This window comes from Vanessa atalanta, chromosome W (assembly GCF_905147765.1).
Source record: "Vanessa atalanta chromosome W, ilVanAtal1.2, whole genome shotgun sequence".
Classification (NCBI taxonomy): Eukaryota; Metazoa; Arthropoda; class Insecta; order Lepidoptera; family Nymphalidae; genus Vanessa; species Vanessa atalanta.
In genome coordinates, this window is record NC_061901.1 from 4,016,976 (window position 1) to 4,032,464 (window position 15,489).

The 15,489-nt window shown below is 33.8% G+C and overlaps 1 pseudogene; it reads left to right on the plus strand.

Annotated features, from left to right (window-relative positions):
- Window positions 1-578: 578 nt before the first annotated feature.
- On the plus strand, window positions 579-1,388 carry LOC125075522 (annotated as a pseudogene).
- Window positions 1,389-15,489: the final 14,101 nt, after the last annotated feature.

Below are 15,489 nucleotides of genomic sequence, written 5' to 3' on the forward strand. Positions count from 1 at the left end.
AGCTCATATTACATTAAAGTTACAATGTACCTCAGGGACATTGTTTGTTTTTCCCCTGAATTTGGTGGACATAGGTTGTTTTTTTACTGATAAATCTGACTTTGAAGTTTTTTTTTATTGTAACCTCTAAATAAGCCAGGTTCAAAACTAAAAAAGTGTAACATTACATTAACAATAAACATATGTTTATAATAAAAAAGCATTTTTATTTATATGGCTTTAATTTATCATTTTATCCATGATCTAAACTGTTAATTAGTAATATCTCAGTGTGCTCATTAAGTGATAAAAGTTGTTTTTCCCCTGAACCCTTCAATTGCTAAAATATATTATGAATAAGCTCACAAACTGGACTACACAAACCCCTATCCCCTAGGGATTTCGGGTAGGTGTCAAAAGAGACAACACATTTTTATTTGAGCTCTTATAAATTTTAATAATATAAATTGGATGAATAATAATTCACGAATAGAAATGTGCTAAGTTTGTTTCCTACCTGCCAGCTAATCTCCATAGCACTGATTTAGCCAATAAAACCGAGAACATTGAACATATATTTATAAATTAGTAACTGCACTATGGAGTCCATCAAACACTCAATTCAGGACCTGACCGAACACTTCAATACAAGGATGGCTGAATTTCAAAAATCTCTTCAGGGTTCTATCCCGGCTACAAGTACAAACTCCAACATTGCGGCCCAATTTAACACCTTCAGAGTCTTTGTTCTATCTGCATTGGAAGGTCTTCAGATGCAAGTGGAACTCCTATCGAAGCAATACAAGCAGCTGGAGATGTTAAACTGAAGGAAGATGCTTCTCTTGCATGGAATTTCCGAGGATAAAGAAGAGAATTTGCCAATGGTAGTGTCAAATGTTGTGTCAGGCCATCTTAAAGTACCAGAATTCACGATAGACAAGCTTAGTCGGTGTCAGCGTTTAGGTCACTCTTCCAGAGATAAGCCTCGACCTATTCTTGTAAAATTCCGTGACGTAATCTTTCGAAATAAAATCTGGTACTGGAAAACGTCTCTTAAAAATACTGGCGTGACTCTGTCGAAGTTCCTTACTAAGGAGAGGCATGACCTGTTTATGGCAGCAAGACAGAAGTTCAGAGTTTCAAAATGCTGGACGAAGGATGGTGTTATTATTGTTACCGGGTCAGACGGTAAACGACACCGGATTGTCACAACAGCAGAGCTCAACGCAATCAATCGCACACCGAATAACATTCCCTTGGCAACGAACTCTGCTGCTGCTGCTGCTGGTACCAGTTCTACCGACTTGAATCCAAAATCCGCCAATTCTACTCTGGCCATACGAAGCAAGAGAACCATTAAAAAGTAAGTTTTGGTTTTGCTAGACCGAGTCTTCGTCCGCGATCCTTCAAATTGTTTTTTACTATTCATTAACATAAGTTATTTAGATGTTCTATTTTAGTTTCATTACTTTAATCATATAATTATAACTATATTTCGGATTTCGAGTATTAACTTGTAAACATTAACATGTCGGTATTTTTTTTTTTTTTCTGAAGTTTAATGTTAATGTCATCAATCTGACGTTTGATTTGCGTTTAGTAATTGGTCTGATAATATTACTGACTGCTTTGTTGAGTAATCGATTTTGGATTATTATAGTTTATCATTTAGCAGTAGTTATCATTATTTTTATAATAATATCTACTTAGCATTATTTTATCAAGTATTGTTTTTTATTATCTTTTTTTTTTTCTTTTTATATAACATTTACCATTAGGATTTAAATCGTGCTTTGTGTTTTATTGGTTACGTTGTGTTGCCTTTACATAATTATTTATTATGTTACTTAAATTGTTATTTTTTTTTTCTTCTCTATTTCTTTATTTCTTGTGGCTATAATGTTCATAATAATATTAGGTATATTTGTTTTACTTTTTTTTTTTTTGTAATTTCTTACTCACAAATTGCTGGCGGGATGGAGAAGTAGCTTATTGAGAACTTAATATTAGTATTTTGATTTATTTGGTATTTTAGTATTATTACAATTTTTTTTTTTAATTATATCTATTATTTTAATTAATACATATATATTTATATACATCAATTATTTATTTATATTACTAGTATGATTTCAAACCTTCACAGCGTAAGCGATTTGAATGATAATAGTACCTACTTTAGCGACTCAGTATTATCTAGTGATGATAGTTTTCATAGTGCTTTACTTCCTCTAAATTCTCTTTTAGAATCAAATCTCTCCGGTCTTTCTAGAAACTTTAATGTAGTGCATATAAATGCGCAGAGTATTCCTTCACATTACTGTTTATATATTACACATACATATTTCCTGTCTTCCTTCGATAGTCAAAATATTCATGCCATTCTTATATCCGAATCTTTTTTGAAACCTAGCTTACCCTCAACTTCTTACTGTTTGCTTGGCTACCACCTGATCCGGAATGACCGCATAGGTAAAGGTGGCGGTGGTGTAGCTATTTACCTCCGCAGCCATATCCCTTTTACAATTTTAAGTAAATCTCCTTCACAATACTCTGAGTCATCGGAACATATCTTTATTGAGGTCTTATTCGGACATATCAAACTACTACTGAGCCGAGATGGCCCAGTGGTTAGAACGCGTGCATCTTAACCGATGATTTCGGGTTCAAACCCAGGCAGGCACCACTGAAATTTCATGTGCTTAATTTGTGTTTATAATTCATCTCGTGCTCGGCGGTGAAGGAAAACATCGTGAGGAAACCTACATGTGTCTAATTTCAACGAAATTCAGCCACATGTGTATTCCGCCAACCCGCATTGGAGCAGCGTGGTGGAATATGCTCCAAACCTTCTCCTCAAAGGGAGAGGAGGCCTTTATCCCAGCAGTGGGACATTTACGGGCTGCTTATGTTTATGTTATGTAAACTACTACTGGGCGTATTTTACAGTCCGTCACTCAATATTAATTATTTTAACGATTTTGAAATTCTATTAGAACAATTTAGTACATCCGTTGATCACACGATAATTATGGGCGACTTCAACACCTGCTTAATTAAAGATGACCAACGTGCCCGACGCTTAAAGAATATAGTTGATAGCTGCAACCTTAATTTACTCCCAACGAATGCAACTCATTACTTTCCGAATTGTTCTCCTTCGTTGTTGGACTTAATGATTGTTTCCTCTCTTAATCATGTTCATACTCATGGTCAGTTTCCGCGGAAGCTTTTTCTTACCATGATTTAATTTATTTATCCTATAATATTCGGCCTCCGCGGGCGAAACCAACAATAGTGATGCGGCGTAATTTCAAAAAGATCAATAACACTAATTTTATGAGTGATTTGAACAATATCGACTGGACTGCTATCTATAATGCCAGCTCAATTGACGAAAAAATGAGTATTTTTAATTCTTTACTAACTGATTTATTAGATAAACATGCTCCGTTAAGACCTATAAAGCTTAAACATTTACCAGCGCCTTGGCTAACTCAGGACATTAGAACACTCATGGCTAAACGTAATGTTGCGAAGGCCAAATATAAAAGAAATGCGACTACCAGTAACCTGGAAAAATATAAACAGCTGCGAAATCGTTGCAATAAGCTCTGCCGTGATGCTCAGCGCAAGTTTATTGCAAATGCTATTGAGAACAGTGATACATCCAAGGTTTGGCGGTTTTTAAAATCATTGGGAATTGGGCGTCAACGGGAAAACTTTTCTTGTAATTTCGATCTCGATAATCTTAACAGACATTTCATTTCTTCTTCCTCTATAAATACACAAGACAAACTTAATACAATCAAATATCTCAATACACTGCCCACCCCTCATAATCCTTCCTTCCAATTTAGTCCTGTCACCATTGGCGAATTAAAGAAGCACATCTTTAGCATCAAATCAGACTCAATTGGTTGTGATGGAATAAGTCGAAGTCTGATTATCCTTACTCTTAATAGCATTTTACCTGCTTTATGTCATATATTTAAATATTCCTTATCAACTGGTACTTTCCCATCCCTATGGCGCATAGCCCTAGTGATTCCTATTCCTAAAGTTTCCAATCCTTCGCTACCTTCTCATTTTAGACCCATATCTGTTCTTCCTTTTCTCTCAAAGGTGTTGGAGCGTGTCGTTCATTTTCAATTTAACCAATTTCTCTCAATTAACAAAATCCTCTCCCCTTTTCAATCTGGGTTTAGAAAAGGCCATAGTACAGTTACTGCGCTCACTAAAGTATGTGACGATATACGCTGTGGTATTGATAATAAATCTGTAACTGTACTAGCTCTCCTAGACTTTTCAAATGCCTTTAATAGTATTGACTACGACGTATGTTTGGCATTCCTAAGATCTCTAAACATAGATCCTACTGCTATAGACTGGTTTCGCTCTTACTTATTAAATAGACAGCAATGCATAAAGGCTAATGGTAGGTTCTCACCTTATATAGATATTCCTTCTGGTGTCCCGCAAGGTGGTGTACTCTCTCCCCTTCTCTTTTCTATTTTCATCAATACTCTCTCCACACTCATCTCTTCCTCCTATCATCTATATGCTGATGATCTTCAAATCTATGTTACCGCTCCCTTGGACGGTATCGACGAGGCTGTTGCAATGTTGAATAATGATTTGGCAAAAATCTGTGAATGGTGTAGATCTTATGGGCTCCAAGTGAATCCGAGGAAGTCGCAGGTGGCTGTTTTTGGCAGTGTTAAGCTTCTGTCGAGCATTAAAGACAAAAATCTACCTCCAATAATGTTTGATGGTCACATACTACCACTGCAAGAAACGGTTAAAAATCTTGGGCTACTTCTGGATGCTTCCTTCTCCTGGGTCCCTCAGGTTGCAGAAATGAGCCGTAAGATTTATTCCATCATTGGGTTTTTAGGGCGATGGAAAAATCTACTGCCAATCGAGGCTAAGATCAACTTAGCCAATTCGTTCCTGTTACCAATATTGGATTATGCTGACGCCTGCTACACTGACTTAACTGAGAAGCTTCTAAATAAATTAGAACGACTGCAAAATTTAGCCATTAGATTTATCTTTGGTCTGCGTAAATTCGATCATGTCTCGCAGTATAGGTCTCAGTTAAAGTGGCTGCCAATCAGGCTTCGAAGAAACTTGCACGCCTTATCTCTTCTTTACATTTTACTATATGTTGAACATAAACCACCTTACCTTAAATAACGCTTTAAATTTCTTGGGTGTGACAAGACACTTAACCTGCGTTCTAGTGACGATAACAAGCTTGTAACTCCCTGCAGCCGGACACAAACTTACAGTAACTCTTTTACTGTGAAAACCGTCAAACTTTGGAATGCACTACCCAACGATATTAGGCAATCGAAATCCTTGCCCATCTTCAAACATCGTTTGAAAAACTATTATCTGTAGTTTATATTTATGTATATATATTTTGATATATTATATATATTATATTACTATATGTGTATTATTTGGATGTAGTTATGTGTAGTTTATTATACTGTAATGTTAGTGTACATAAATAATATTCATTATCTCCTCATTCTATCTGCACTTACCTGTTCTCGTCATAAGCTTCTGTCACCAAAGGTTGTCTGTGAGAGATCGCTATAAGCGATAAGACCGCCTTTGCGCACCATTTGTTGTTTCTTTTTTTTCTTTTTTTTTAATACCCAATAACTGTCAAGTTATAGTTATAGTGTAATGTGTTGTGCAATAAAGTATTTAAAATAAAAAATAAAATAAAATAAATGAACCCCAAAATTCTGACATGTTTGAGTGATATTTATTTGAACTTGAATCTAAAGGAAGATAACTTTTTTTTAGTAAGGAATGTTAATCATCTTGTCATAATTCTTCCATGGCTGCATTACCGTTTAGCAGTTTATTTTAAAGAAAGAGATGAATTGAAGTCTTCTATTATACACTTTGAATATGTCGTTGAATATGATAACAGTGACATAAAATCTCTTGAATTGATTGATTATTTGAAGCTGAAGCATACCAGTTGGATGAACTTATAAATTTGTCAATAGAATGTTACAATAAAATCATAGATTTCAATAATACTAGAGAGTTATACTGCCTTTCTGGGATTGTTCTTATGCAGATTTTAACAAAACGTTATCGTGACGCACATATAATACATATCGGATGATAGAATTGAAACCCAAATGTCCGACAGCTACATGAAACTAGCAAAAATGTACACTGATGAAAATCAATATCATATTGCTAGAAATGTAGCTTTTTTGCTACATTTCTAGCAATGGGTCTATTAAATACTTAATTACTGTCATCAGTATTAGCAATGAGTTACTTCTATGTTGGAAGATGTTAGCTAGTGCTATATTATTAATAGCAACACTACCTGGTGACCATTGCTATCTAATAAAATTCAATGAAATACATACAAAAATCATTATCAAATATTTACAGATCAAAAGAGATAAGTGCTTCAGGTGGGGCGTTGTATGATACACAAACTAAAAAATATGTGAAATTTCAACTCAGTAAATACCATTATATAATGTTCATAGAATTACAAGCAATTTCGGAGGCGTTGTCATATACCTATTGATTCTATTGAATTTCAGAATTTCGTAATTTTAACAGACTCCAAAAGTGCTCTTCAACATTTAACTAAATGCACTACCACACCTACACCTAGTTATAGGGGTACTTCAATATCAAAATCAAAATATACTTTATTCAAGTAGGCTTTTACAAGCATCTTTGAATTGTCATTTAACAAACTATTTAAAGTAAAGCTACCACCGGTTCGGAATGTAGATTCTACCGAGAAGAACCTGCAAGAAACTCAGTAGTTACTCTTTTTCAACATATAAAAATACAGTAATGTTAGTTAAATACAATTATATATGTATGTTATGTCTCCTGCCTGGAAGTCAACAAGCATTAACTCCACGCTTTTTTATCATCAATATAATCTTGTATCGAATAATATGCCTACTTTACCAATGTATTTTTACAGTTGACTTGAATCTATAAACGGCAAAGTCTGCGGAATTTTATTATAGAAGCGGATACCTTGCCCCAAGAATGATTTATTGACTTTGCGGAGTCGGAAACTTGGCGTTCTAAGCTTATCCTTACTTCTTGTGCACATACAATGATTATCACTGTCGGTATCTTACCGCGAGACGGTATCTCTCGCGATACCGTCTCGCGACTTCACTGGCATTACATAAACATTCTCCATAAATGAGGTGCATGTTGGCATATTCCTGTGTAGTGTACGTAGCCATGGTATGGTACAAATACACAATAACACGTAAGTCCAGGGAAAAGCAAAGGTCGTCGTAGATCACAAATGTCCAAATCCAAATCACAAGCAAACAAGAACGCTTTGAGTGCACTAGAATCGTTTTTTGTAATTTCAAAGAGATTGTTGAAAACAGACTTTGTTTAACAAAAAAAATTTTTAAGGCCGATCTAAGAAATAATGGTGTAAGTGTTATACCACGTTAGAATCCTTATTAAATGCGCTAACTTTTAAAGCTGCTTGCCAAACTGCAGTAGTACATTTTTTTTTCAGGACGATCAGTTGAAGTAGAGCGAAAAATTAATTTTGAAAACTTGGTACGGTATAAAATGTCATTTTCCTACAAGTTGGAGTGATCGGCACAGAGTTTAGGATCATAGGTTACATAAAGCACTATTCGGGATGACGTAAGAGAAAAAAATTGGCAAAAAGTAAATATTTGTAACAACAGGAATGAAAAAACGGTCACATGGTGTACATTTTCTGGAATAAAAGAAAAATTTCCATAACTTCAAAAATACATGACTTAAATTTTTTTTTTAATTTTTCTGATAACTGGTGTGGCATTACCTGTAAGGAAATTTCGGCTTGACGTCGATCTACGGGACACCCTGTATATCATCGAATGAGCTAATGCCAAAACAATTTGTATTAGCAAAAATATTGAAAAATGAATGCATAAATGATATTGTTAAGGTTAAATATCTAAATCCATATAAAATAAGAGTGGATATTATAAATGAAATCAACGCGGTACGTTTAGAAAATTGCCAAAATTTTGCAAATAGAGGTTGGCGTATACAAAGAGCTATGGAAAAAAAAAATTCTTATGGTATTATAAAAAATGTTGACTTAGATTTAAACCAAGAAGCTATTTTCCAAAGCATATCTTGTGCGGAACCTGCATTATTAGTATCAGTAAACCGTCTCAATCGCCGAGGTACAACAGAAGAAAATCCTTGGATACCTAGTGAAACTGTCAGGTTATGTTTTAAAGGATCATACATTCCTCCGTATGTATTCGTCGAAGGCTTGCGAGTTAACGTCAAAAAGTATATGTTTTCAGTCTCGCAGTGCGCGAAATGTTGGAAATTCGGCCATATAACAAAAAGATGTCCTTCGGTCAAGGAAGTGTGTCCGAAGTGCGGTGAAAATTATTCAAACTGTGATACCAAACAATTTAAATGCGTTAATTGCAATGGCAAGCATATGGCACTTTCTAAAACTTGTACTATATACTTAAAAGAAAAAAAACTAAGAAAAATAATGACAGAATTTAATTGTACCTACCGAAAAGCTCTCACACTATACGTTTCGCCTAATGAATCACAGCAAAATTTTGAAAAAATACTAACCACTTTAGATTTTCCACAAACGATTCCTGACAATTCAATTTTACCATGTGCTCAAAGTACACCTGTACCAAAAATGACGTTTGCAGAAGTTTTGAAGAAAGGAGAGGAAGTACATAAAAATTCTAAGAAAAAAATAGGTAAAAGGAGGAAAGAAAAATTAAAAGATATTAACTCAGATATATCTGTAGATAGTATAGAGGTAGATGATGATGTTAAGCCTCAAGCTCCACCCGAATCAGTATCGAAAAGAGATGTGACTTTTAGTGAGTTGTGTATTCGTATTAAGGATATTTTATTTTTAAGAGATGCTAATTTGCAAGTTAAAATACGAAAAGTAGTTAAGACTTGTTTGGAGTGGATTGTATTAGTAGTAGTCGAGAATGTTGCATATTGGCCGTTGTTAAAAATAGTGTTTATTTATTTATTTCAGGAAAACAACAGCATATTATAAAAAATATAAACATAAAATACAGTATACAGAGAATAGAGCCAATTACTGTTTTCCATTGAATTATGCGAACTTAATATTAGTTAATAGAAGTAGCAACACAGAGTTTTGATAGATAACATGTAAAAGTAATAACAAAACAATGAATTAAAAATAACAAAAACTAAATAATATAAAAAAAAGAGAATGAATACAAATACAAATTAGGCGACACAGACCATGTTGTGAGTGTGGGTGTGGGTGTGGGTGTTGGGTGTGGTAGTGCAGTTACACTTTTATTTTGTGCGTGAGTAAGTGATTGTATGAGTGTATGTGTTTAGATGTATACAAGTTTTGTGTGAGTTTGAATGGTTAAATTGAATTTTGAGCCATAAGAATGTCTTTTTTATATGACTTAATCGACCGATGAAATAAGTCGATTTGTGAATATTTTTTATTATATAGTGTGAAAACGCGCGGCAATGTAGAGTTTGCAGCGTAACGTGTATTGGATGAAGGTACGTGAAACAGATTAGAATGTGCATTACGGGTTCGCTTGTTAGGTACATTAAGAAGTACCCGCGACCGCAGCTCAGGCGAGTCAAGCTTACCAGAGACTAAATCATATAAAAATATCATATCAAATGTTTCACGTCGATCTGTCAAGCTGGATATGCGATAAAGATGACAAGCATCCCTGTAGTTTGTCTTACAGTAAGTTTTTAAGTTAAGATGTTTAATAAACTTCTTTTGTATAACCTCAATTCTTTCGATATATTTATCGTATTGTGGGTTCCAAACACAACTAGCATACTCTAATATGCTTCTAACATAAAAGAAATAGGCAATTTTTAGACAATTAATATCGCGAAAAGGTTTGCAAGTTCTAATTATAAAGCCTAGTAGTTTATAGGCCTTATTAGTTATATAATCAATGTGATGATTGAGTAATAGTTTCGAGTCTAATAGAATACCTAGATCACGAATCGGGTTAGTTTTCTTTAAAGGAACGCCACCCATTGTGTAATTAAAAGTACATGTCTTCATTTTTCGGGTAAAAGAAATTTGTAAGCATTTATTTATATTAACGGAAATCCTGTTCATTGTATAATAATTATATAATCTATCCAAGTCACTCTGAAGTAATAAACAGTCTTCTATACTGTTAATTTTTCTATATATTTTTTTATCATCGGCGAACATTAAGAAGTTTGAGTATTTAAAGCAAGCACCAATATCAAACAGATAGGTATTATAGAGCAGAGGTCCTAAATGTGACCCCTGAGGTACACCAGAAGTAATATCAACATAGTCAGAGCAAGAGACACCAATTCTTACAGCCTGCCTTCTATTGGATATATAAGATTTCAACCAACGAAAGAGATCACCACGAATTCCTAAGCCGTGCAATTTGTGAAAAAGGATAACATGGTCTACACGGTCAAAGGCTTTTTCGAAATCAGTATAGACCACGTCAGCTTGAGCCCCTGAATCCATATAATTGTAAATATCACTAATAAAAATTGATAAATTGGATACTGTTGACCGATTTTTCATAAAACCATGCTGATTATAAGGAATAGCTGTCGCGAGGAAAGGGTATAATTTGTTGTATACTATCTTCTCTAAGATCTTACTTGGGATATTCAAGATAGATATAGGTCTATAATTTTCTATCTCTGCCTTGGGGCCTTTCTTATGGATAGGAACTATAAGTGCCTCCTTCCATTTAGCGGGAAACACGCCTTCCTTCAACGACTTATTAAATATTAGTGTTAAAGGTAAAGCTAATTCACTAGCGCAAGATTTAATAAAAATTGAAGGTATGTTATCACTACCAGAGCCTTTTTGTATATCGAGAGATGTTAACAATTTTAAGACTTCCTCTTCAGTCACAGTGAGAGAGTGGTAAGTATCGTCCGCCACTGAGGGTATTTCGTGTAATAGGTTGTCGTAGTTAAGTGCACTTTTAATAAAGACGTTCTTGAAGAAATCGCTAAAACCAGAACATATTTCTTTTTCGCCATTGTAAATTTGATTACCAATACGTAAGGAACTTGGATAAGGGCTTTGATTTTTACGTTTGGATAAAATATGTTCGTAAAGAAGCTTAGGTGAGTTTTTAATGCCTTCTTGTATTCCAAAAATGTGGGAATCATAGCATTCAGCTTGAATACGCTTTTGTCTGTCACGAAGCAATTTGAATTCATCATAATCGAGTGGATTATGGTGCATCTTCCATTTGCGGTGTGCAGTATATTTTTCTTTAGTTATAGAAATCAACGCTTTAGAGTACCAGGCCGGATAATTATACTTTCCACCCGAAGGAGACTTAGGCACGAAGGAATTCCTTATTTCATACAATAATTCATAAAAACTATGAAGTGACTCCTCACACGACTTATCAATGAACAATGCATTCCAATCAACACTAGACAGATACTCCCTAATTTTAATATAATCTGCTTTATGAAATTTATATTTTATATTTTTTAAGGGGCGATGATGCGAAATTAATATATCAGAACAATCAATTTCTAATGCTAGATGAAACTTATCTTCGATTAATAAGGGATCGCACGAAAGATACACTTTTGGTGTAGTATTCGTAATAACAAGGTCCAATATATGATTGGAACTATTGTAATGCTCATTGACTTGTCTAAGTCTAAGGAACTCCATGGTGTTCATAAAATGAGTTATAGCCGCTTGGCTTTGTGTTGTACCTTTTTTTTAAACAAACGGGTCCTCGTTGTGTCCATTCGAGATTGGGAATATTGAAATCCCAAAAAAAAAATACATAATCATTAGGGTGAGATCGTATCATATTAGATAGTGAATCTATAGCCAGTGTGAGACGGTGAGAATGTAGGGAGTCACCCGGTATGTACGTTAAACCAAAATGAATTGCTTGACACTGAGTATTAGCGATAACTCGTGCCTTTACCGATATCCAAACAATTTCAATGCCCTCCCCAACAAATTCATTCCTAGCTTCGGCTTGAAAAACACTTCTAGCACATATCATTACACCGCCACCTATACCTTTAACCGAAGTATACTTATTCCGATCACACCTAAAAACATCATATCTATTATCACATATTTCATCAGGTAAGAAACTATCGTTAAGCCAGGTTTCAGTAATGAAGATGAAATCGAAATCATGGCTAAGAATATTCTTATGTAAGTCATTCAATTTAGTGCGAAGACCACGGAAGTTCTGATAATAACAGTTTATCGATGGTTTCATGATGGTTGGTTAGAAATAAAAGCATTAATAAGACCTGCATCAAAGAGGAGCAAAAGAATTGCAACGCTTAATGTTCTAATACAGTCAAAAATCAACATAACCAATATTAAAGATGTATGTGTGATGGTGTTTGAGTGTTTAGTAAAAAGGTCGTGTGTCGCCTTTTAGTGTTAAAATGTGTTTTATTACAAACAAAAAGTAAAAAAATAAAAATAAAATAATACGTTGCGGAAAAGTGTAAAAAGGTAAAATATTTGATAATACATACAATTTTTTAATTATTAAATCATTTTTATAAGGTCCTTTTCTGAGTTTATTGCGATGGCCTGTGATTTTTCGTGTTTTCGAACAAAAATTAAGCAGTTTTTTGTCCACACAAATTTGTATGCTTTTTCGGATGCAAGTGATTTACATTTCTGAAGTAACATCTTGTTTTGTGGTGTAAGATGATCTTTTACGAAAACTTTGTTCGGGTTCCCAGCAATGCTAATGTCTTTCGTCGTAATACCACGCGTTTTCTTTAAGCCGGAGAGAATACTGTCTTTAATGAGTCTATTTTTAAGTTTAGCGACTATTACTTTTGGTCTGCCATTAATACTTCTTTTTGGTTGCACTCTATTCGCGAATTCAATATCGCTACAATCTAATTGGACACCCGCATGTTTACTAATATTAATTACAATATCTCTCACGCATTCATTTTTTAGTTCTGGAATGCCTATTATTTCTATATTTTGTTGCCGCGCCCATTGCTGATGTTTTGTGTTTTGATAAATTAGTTCATCTAAGCCTTCTTGTAATGATGATCAAAAACATAAATGTAAAAATGAGAGCCAAGTTAAATATTATGATATATACCATGGTTGTTGTCTTCAACGACAAAAGAAGTGAGATCTAAATTTGTGCCAAGTTAAATAGTCCTTTCTGAAATTTATTTATAACTACATAAAATATCATTTCTTCTTATAACTTGGGATAATATATTGTTGCCTAAGGTCTGACTTGGCTAGTTCTCATATACGAATTATATTATAACCTTCGTAAGTTCTAAGCCTGTTACAAATGAATTATAAACACAAATTAAGCACGCAAATATTCAATGGTACTTGTTTGGATATAAACACGCAATATCTGGTTAAGATTCATGTTTTCTAGTGACTGGACCATCGTAGCTCTTAATGTACGTTAATACTGACTAAGCAATACTGAGCTGTCCTCCATTCTTCTTAGATGTTCATTGGTCGGTTGTCGGTCGACGAGGAAACATCGCTCAAGTACTTTAAAGTGTCAGTGTTTAAGCGGGTAGTTGTAAGTCGAATATTCTGTAAGTGAATTTTTGTTATTCAATGTTTACTGGTGATTATTTTGTTCCATATGTTAACTTTTATATTTGTTTACTAGGTGTTACCCGCGGCTTTGCCCGCGTAGAATGTGAATATATTTACAAATTAAATTAAAATATTACGTTAATGTAATTGGTGTAAATGTACATTGGTGTGTATTTCAGCGATTAGGGTAGAATATCTAAAAACAGTAGCTCAAAAATAAAAATAAAGTTTCATGTTTCTACCTTCAAAAATGACGGTCTTCCAAACTATCCTATATACGAATTGTCAAACTCTATTTCTCCCCTTAGGTGTAAAATATCAGGAAACGCTTAAATACGTATCCACTCATTTTTAATCGGTAGCCCAAAAATAAAATTCCATGTTAAAAGTAACCCACTCGTGGAATTTTTTTTTTTATCTTTCGCGTAACGATGTCCTAGGGCTAATATTGAAAATAGAAATGGTTCCGATAGATCTTTTCTGCAGAATAAATACTATTTTAATATTTGCTGCATTACTCCAAACAACATTCCATATGACATAAGACTGTGAAAATTACTAAAATAAACTAGTCTAGCAGTACTTATGTTCATTAGTTATCTAATTGTTTTATTGCATAAATGGCACTACTTATTTTACCTGCCAGGGCATACAAATAGGCGTCCCACTGAAGTTTGGAGTCAAGGGTTATCCCTAAAAAGATCGTCGACTCAACAAACTCAAGTCTTTCATTATTCAAAATGACCGCAGAAGAATTTGACTTGACCTTGGCAGGGAAAACAAAAAACATTTAGTCTTTTTTTCATTTAGTACCAAATTATTCACGTTAAACCAACCAAGAACCCGCGACAGAGCACTGCTTATAACGTCATACTTGTTTATTTTTCTGTCGAGTATAAAAATTAGAGTTGTATCATCTGCAAACAGTACAATGTCGCAAGTCTTATTTACAAAATAAGGTAACCCATTTATATATATTAAGAACAGGAGAGGTCCTAAAATTGAACCCTGTGGTACACTCATGTGCGCAAGAGCGCCATTTGATTCTGCACCGGTAACAACAACCTTCAAAACTCTTTCATTAAGGTAGGAGGAAATAAATTTCAATGCAGGGCCCTTGATTCCATAATATTTAAGTTTTTCTAGAAGAATATCATTCCTTACGCAATCGAAAGCTTTAGATAAGTCATAAAAAACTCCAATAACATTGAGTTAAAGCATAATAAAAATTGATTAAGCATGATTTAAAAAAAAAAAAACTTAATACTGGCAAAATTGAGATTGGTCTATAATCGTTTGGGTCATTTTTATCACCGGCCTTAAATAATGGGATTACTTTACTTAATTTTAATAGATCTGGAAAAATACCAGATTGTATACATTTATTAAAGATGATAGAACAAGGAGCCAAGTCGACAATTACGTTGTTAATAATTGTAACTGATAGATCCCATAGATCGCTGATTTTTTTAAGATTTAATGTTTTAAAATTTTTTAATACATCGTACGGAGTTATACTCTCAAAAGAAAATTCTAACTCATTCTAGGGAACGTAACACGTCATTGGGTGACGCATTAAGTCCATTAGTAGTATTCCAAGGAATATTAGAGAAATATTCTTCGAATTGGTTGGCCACATCTAAATCTTCACTTACAATATTCCCTTTTATATTAAGGGAAAATTGCTTTGCATCATTCATTCATCATCATCATTCTACCTGTCTCCGAATTTATAATATCCCAAGTAGTTTTCATTTTATTTTAAGATTCTATTTTTAATATGCACCGAACGAGCTGTTTGACAAACTCGTTTAAATAACTTGGAATATTTTAAACAATATATTCTTTTTTTTTATTATATTATT